Below are 7,062 nucleotides of genomic sequence, written 5' to 3' on the forward strand. Positions count from 1 at the left end.
ATAATATATACCATTCATGGTATCAAGATTTAAATCTCATCTTTTTTTTTCATCATCATGGCAAGAAAAGTTTGATGCTTTTCAGAAGTTCGATGTCTAAGAAAATAAAAAGTTAAGCTGTTTTTGTAGGTTACAGACAGTGCTAGGATACTAGGATGAACTTGTTCTTCCCTCCATAAAATGAGAAACTTCATCTACGCATATAGTAAAATTAGGGAATTAATAGTAGCTTAATACAATTCCAGATCACTTGGTAGTGAATAAGGAATAGCATATACTAACAGAATTCAAAGAAATTTAAAAATCTATTTGTTTTAACCCTTTCCCTTTCTTATAACTCTCTCAGTCCACCCAAAATATTATCAGTGAAAAGAAAGAAAGGCACACAGGAAGAAAAACAACAAAGCAGGAACCTGAGGAAACTATACCTATGTCATCCTCTTTCAAATTATAAGTTTCATTGTAAGTATCATTGGATGGACAAAGATTTATGTATAAAAATGCCCATTTCTGGGTTATTAATTTTATTACAGCAAAAAATGGGAAACAATCTAATGTCCAAAAATAGGAAAATGTTTAAGTATTTTACAGTGTGTTGATATGGCGGAATGTTTTGCAGCCATTTAAAGAAGTCATATTTTCAAATAGCAAAAATTAAAGAGCGAAATACCTACTAATCGTGGGAATAAGGAGGAAAGGGAACTCTCATACAATGCCAGTAAAATGAATTGTTACAGCCTTTTAGGAAAGTAACCTGGCAATATCTATTAAAATTAAAGATACATTATCCAGACAAAGAACCTGATGTAGGTAGAGTATTAAAAAAAACAAAAACAGGACTTCCCTGGTGGTGCAGTGGTTAAGAATCCGCCTGCCAATGCAGGTAACACGGGTTCGAGCCCTGGTCTGGGAAGATCCCACATGCCGCGGAGCAACTAAGCCCGTGCGCCACAGCTACTGAGCCTGCGCTCTAGAGCCAATGAGCCACAACTACTGAAGCCTGAGCTCCTAGAGCCCGTGCTCCGCAACAAAAGAAGCCACCGCAATGAGAAGCCCGCGCACCACTACGAAGAGTAGCCCCCACTCGCCACAACTAGAGAAAGCCCGCGCACAGCAACAAAGACCCAGTGCAGCCAAAAGTAAATAAATAAATTAATTAAATAAAATAAAAATTGGGTTTGTTTAAAAAATTTTTTTTTTAATTAAAAAAAGCAAAAGCAGGTGAGGCCTATGCCATGCAATCCTCTTACACAAACATAGAATACTTTTCATGGAAGTAATCCCAACTGAAAGAGCCTACTTCCAACTACTTAACCACTCATAATGTCACTGGGGTCCACCACTGTGGGATCCTCAAGCCTTGCCTTTCTCTTTAATCCCAGCCCTCTGGGTAATACTATCTGTCATTTGGCAACCACTCAACGATGTTCAGGGACCACCCATATTGTTCAGCCCCCTACATGCTTCCCTTTCTTCCCTCGCTTCCTCCCACCCACCACATATTAATTGCCAAGTCTGGTTAACTCTGAATTTACGATACGTCTCCCACTTGTCCCTTGCTCTTCTTCCTATACCACCTATCCTGACTCAAGACTGTATTACCTATCACTTGATTATCCAATGGTAAAACTGGTTTTCTTTCCTCCTTAGCCCTCCCTGCTCCAATTTATTTTACACACTGTGACCAAAGCAATCCTTCATGAAACTCTGACCATGATACTCTCCTGAATAGAGCACTTGATGCCTCCTCTTTGGGTAGAGAGCAAACCTCAGCATCCCCATCACAACACTCTACGTCCTCAAGCACCTGGCTCTAAACATGGTCTGAACTTGCAGCCCCAGTACCTTTGTGTGTTGAATGATATACTGTGTTGAAGAGTATCTCCCCAAATTCATGTCCACCTGGACCCTCAGCATGTGACCTTTCTTATTAGGAAATGGGATCTTTGCTGATGCCCTTAGTTTAGATGAGATCTTGCTGGATTAGTGTGGGCCCTAAACCCAATGACTGACTTCTCATCCAAATGAGAAGGCCACATGAAGACACAGAGAGACATACAGAGGGAAGATGGACATTTGAAGATGGGGGTAGAAATGAGAATGATGCAGCTACAATCCAGGGAATGCCAAGGATTGCCAGGAGCCACCAGAAGCTAGGAAGAGTCAAGGAAGTATTTCCTGGAAACTTCAGCAGGAGGTGATGATACCTTGATAGTGGACTTACACCTTCCAGAACTATGAGAGAATAAAGCGTTGTTTTAAGCCACCAAGTCTGTGATAACTTGTTACAGCAGCAATAGGAAACTATGCTAAAACCCATGGGAAGGGCAGCAGGGTCAGGCACTAGACAGGTGCCATTTTGAAGAGCAGGACATCCTGAGACAAAGAGCAGCTCCTGTTCTGGCACTCAGGACTGCTGAGGCTCTCTTCAGGCACCTAGATGCCATCCCCGGCAAAAAGCATGAACTGGGAGTTGAACTTTCATGGAAGACACAAAAATACAGTTAATAGGAAATTTTTTTTTTTTTTTTTTTTTTTTTTTGTGGTATGCGGGCCTCTCACTGTTGTGGCCTCTCCCGTTGCGGATCACAGGCTCCAGGCGCGCAGGCTCAGAGGCCATAGCTCATGGGCCCAGCCGCTCTGCGGCATGTGGGATCTTCCCGGACCGGGGCACGAACCCGTGTCCCCTGCATCAGCAGGCGGACCCTCAACCACTGTGCCACCAGGGAAGCCCCAGTTAACAGGAAATTCAAGAGCATTCCTGCCCACAACCCAGCTGGGTAGGGTGTTCAGGCATAGTTCAGTTATAGTAAATTTAAAACTTCAATATTACAACCCAAAGCTAAATGTGAGACTGTGCTACCCCATACTAATCAATGTTTGGCTAGTTTTTTGTTTTATATCTGTAAGTCATATCACTACAATGTGGTGAATCTGCAGCTTTTACGTCCAGGACCCTCTGATGTTTTTTATTGTACTCTCTACTTAATACAGCCACAATTAGTCCTGCAGGTCCATTAGAAGTCCCTTGGACAATCAAAGAGCAAGTTAATAAAGACCATTATACCACGTGCTCAGCTTCTTTGGAGAGAGCGAGAATCATGCTGTAAATTGGTATTAAGGCTAGTGATGCACTTATTACATGCACAGAGCACAGTGAGATCAAGGAGGTGGGAGGGGGGAACAGACAATCCAGGTGGAGGCCTGGCTCCCTGCCCTCCCCCTCACCCCTTCTGTCCCTAGCAGGGAAGAGCTCATATTGGTGGACCAGCTCAGCCATCAGGCAGGAACAAGAGTCAGGCCCAAGCTTAGTCAGGCAAGACTTGTCCCATCAGCCAAAATCTCTCTTCTCCCCCTTTCCCCACTGCCATCCAAGTAAAGTGAATCTATTTACTTAAGGTTAACTTTTGTGCATTCAAGGAAAAGTATTCAAAAGTTACTTTGGTTTTGAAAAATTAATGCTTGAATTTACAAAATAAAAACCCAAGGAGATTTTCCTGTAAGCTTATAAATTTATAAAATTTTATAGATATAGCTAAATTTAAACAACCCCTTCTAAAGGGGCTTTTTAAAATATATATATTTATTTTTGTATTTGACTTGGCTGCGCCGGGTCTTAATTGCCGCATGCAGGATCTTCGTTGAGACGTGCGGGATCGAACCAGGGCCCCCTGCATTGAGAGTGCAGAGTCTTAACCACAGGACCAGCAGCGAAGTCCCTCTAAGGGGACTTTTGATGAATGTTTGGTCACAGTTAATTAACCTACTTTAAATATTTTAACTACATTTATAAATTTAATATATTCAATTTATTTTTTTTAAGTTCTTCAGTTGTCTGACCAAAACACAAACCAAAACCAAAACCAAAAAACACTTTCCAAGTACTTAAGTAATTCACATATATCTAATAAATTAATCTTATAAATAGGTTAATTTTAAGTTTTTTAAATGTCTAATAGTGTATTTACATTTGAAAGATTTCCACTTAAAATCACAAGTGTAAATAAATTACTTAGTTACACATTTTAAATAAGCATTACACGTACAATGTGTCATTCCAATAGGTCGTATTCTCCTAAACATTATAAAAACTTAAAACACTAAATATACAGATTCCTTTACACAAAAATACTAATACCATGTGTGTGATTTTTAGAACACTACTATATTTAATTGTAAGCCTTCTCAATGTTGTTTTTGTGTGTGTGTGTGTGGTATGTGGGCCTCTCACTGCTGTGGCCTCTCCCGTTGCGGAGCACAGGCTCTGGACGCGCAGGCTCAGCGGCCATGGCTCATGGGCCCAGCCGCTCCGCGGCACGTGGGATCTTCCCGGACCGGGGCACAAACCCGTGTCCCCTGCCTCGGCAGGCGGACTCTCAACCACTGCGCCACCAGGGAAGCCCCTCAATGTTTTAAAAAATGCTTATTGCTTTAAAAAAATTTTATCTTCTCAAATTCTTTTGATGATATCTTCTAAAGCTGGTTGAATTGCATATGAGGTCTGGAGCCACGAGTATCTAGGGGAATTTTTCTCATACACCACTACGAAGATGAGTCCCTTTATACTACTAATATATCATAAACTACAAAACTTAAAAAGGGAGCTGACACCAGACTCCAAAAGGGCCTCCAACGATGCTCTCCTCCTGTCAGTCACTTCCCTGTGTAGACACTTCTACTCTGAATGATGTTGACCTGTAATCAATAGGATATTGTGGAAATGATGGAGAGTGACTTCTGAAGCTAGGACGTAAAAGACATTGCTTCCTCTACCTTGCACACTCCTGGATTTTTTGTTGTGGAGGAAGCCAGCTACTCGTGCAGCCCAGGGAGCCATCTACATGGTAAGAAACTGAGTCTTCCTACAAACAGCCAGCATTAACTTGCCATGTGTATGAATCACCCATCTGGGAAAAGGATTCCCTAGCCCCAGTCAAGCCTTCAAAAACTGTAGCCCCAGGCCAACATATTAACTGCAACTTTAAAAGAGGCCTGGACTCAAAACTAAGCAGCCTCATGCTTCTACGTAGTCACACTGAGCTAGCGCCCTGGGCTGGAATCTGACCTCAGCCTCAGCCTTGCCAGACCATGGACCTTCCCAAAGTGAGCGAGCTTTGAACCTTCATGAAAATGTGTAAGCAGGATGCCAGTGTCCTGAACACTGAAGAAATGTACTTCCTGAGGGAGTGAGTGGAGGTCATTGGAGGTAAAATACCACCTGATACTCATAAAACTAAATCAGCACATACCAAGAAAGAAAAACCAGATAGTGAGAAAGCAGAGGAAAACATAAAGACAGATGAAACATCAAGTGAGGAAAGTGATCTAGAAATTGAAGGTGCGATTGAACCAGACACGGATGCCCCCTCAAGAAATGGGAGATGAAAATGTTGAGATAACTGAGGGGATGATGGATGAGGCAAAGGATAAAAATGTGGCTGCCATTGAGGCCCTAAACGATGGTGAACTACAGAAAGCCATTGACTTGTTCACAGATACCATCAAGCTGAATCCTTGCTTGGCCATTCCATATGCCAAGAGAGCCAGTGTCTTCATCAAATTACAGAAGCCAAATGCTGTCATCTGAGACTGTGACAGAGACATTGAAATAAATCCTGATTCAGCTCAGCCTTACAAGTGGGCAGGGGAAGCGCACATACCTCTGGGCCATTGTGTAGAAGCAGTCCATGATCTCGCCCTTGCCTTTAAACTGGATTATGATGAAGATGCTAGTGCAATGCTGAAAGAAGTTCAACCAAGGGCCCAGAAAATTGCTGAACATCAGAGAAAGTATGAGGGAAAACATGAAGAGCGAGAGATCAAAGAAAAAATAGAAAGGCTTAAGAAGGCTCGGGAAGAACAAAAGAGAGCCCAGAGGGAGGAAAAAGTCAGAAGACAATCAGGAACTCAATATGGCTATTTCTCTGGTGGCTTTCCTGGGCCAACACCTGGTAATTTTCCTGGAGGAATGCCTGGAATGGGAGGGGGTATGCCTGGAATGGCAGGAATGCTTGGGCTCAATGAAATTATTAGTGATCCAGAGGTTCTTGCAGCCATGCAGGATCCAGAAGTTATGACGGCCTTCCAGGATGTGCCCCAGAACTTGGCAAATATGTTGAAATATCAGAGCAACCCAAAGGTTGTGAATCTCATCAGTAAATCTTCAGCCAAATTGGGAGGTCAAGCCTAAGGCCCTTCTGACAAATGAAGCCCATGCTGAAGGAAAGATCGCCTAATGGATGTCGCAATAATACAAACCAGTGTACCTCTGACCTCATGAAGAAAGCTATGGTGCTTTGAAAATAATCTCTCTCCCTCTGTCCCAAATGCAGTTGAAACAATTTACAGTGGTTCGCTATTAGAACAATTATTCAGATAACATTTTCCTACTGGGAATTAGAAGCTTTATAAACACTTCTTAAGCCTGAAAAATATTAAAACAGCAACAACAACAACAATTAAGCCCTTCCTGCTAAAAAACAAAACTCACTAAGCTGTTCCCAAATTCCCAATCCACAGAAACTGTGGAAGATAATAAACATTTATGTTGTTATTAATATAAATTTTGGGGTAGTTTGTTATGTAGCAGCAGATAACTAACATCCCTAAATCCAAATCATATCATTTTCTAATTTTCAAGCCTCATTAGTTCTTAGATTTTATTTATTTATTTATTTATTTATGGCTGTGTTGGGTCTTCGTTTCTGTGCGAGGGCTTTCTCTAGTTGCGGCGAGTGGGGGCCACTCCTCATCATGGTGCGCGGGCCTCTCACTATCATGGCCTTTCTTGTTGCGGAGCACAGGCTCCAGACGCGCAGGCTCAGTAATTGTGGCTCACGGGCCTAGTTGCTCCACGGCATGTGGGATCTTCCCAGACCAGGGCTCGAACCCGTGTCCCCTGCATTGGCAGGCAGATTCTCAACCACTGCGCCACCAGGGAAGCCCCTCATTAGTTCTTAGAAACCTCAAGTCAGGTGACTACACCATTGCTTGGATTAAACTATTTATTGTTTCATTTCATCCTCAACATTTTTTTTTATTCTCTCTATCTGTTGGGTCCAC

General features: G+C 42.4%; 1 pseudogene across 1 annotated transcript; it reads left to right on the forward strand.

The window, feature by feature from the left end:
• Positions 1–5,088: 5,088 nt before the first annotated feature.
• Positions 5,089–6,190, forward strand: LOC307050355 (hsc70-interacting protein-like; annotated as a pseudogene). Its single transcript has one exon. The product of its transcript is annotated as a hsc70-interacting protein-like (transcript).
• The last annotated feature ends 872 nt before the right edge of the window (positions 6,191–7,062 follow it).

The sequence above is a fragment of the Hyperoodon ampullatus genome (assembly GCF_949752795.1).
Source record: "Hyperoodon ampullatus genome assembly, chromosome: 1".
In the NCBI taxonomy this organism is placed as follows: Eukaryota; Metazoa; Chordata; class Mammalia; order Artiodactyla; family Ziphiidae; genus Hyperoodon; species Hyperoodon ampullatus.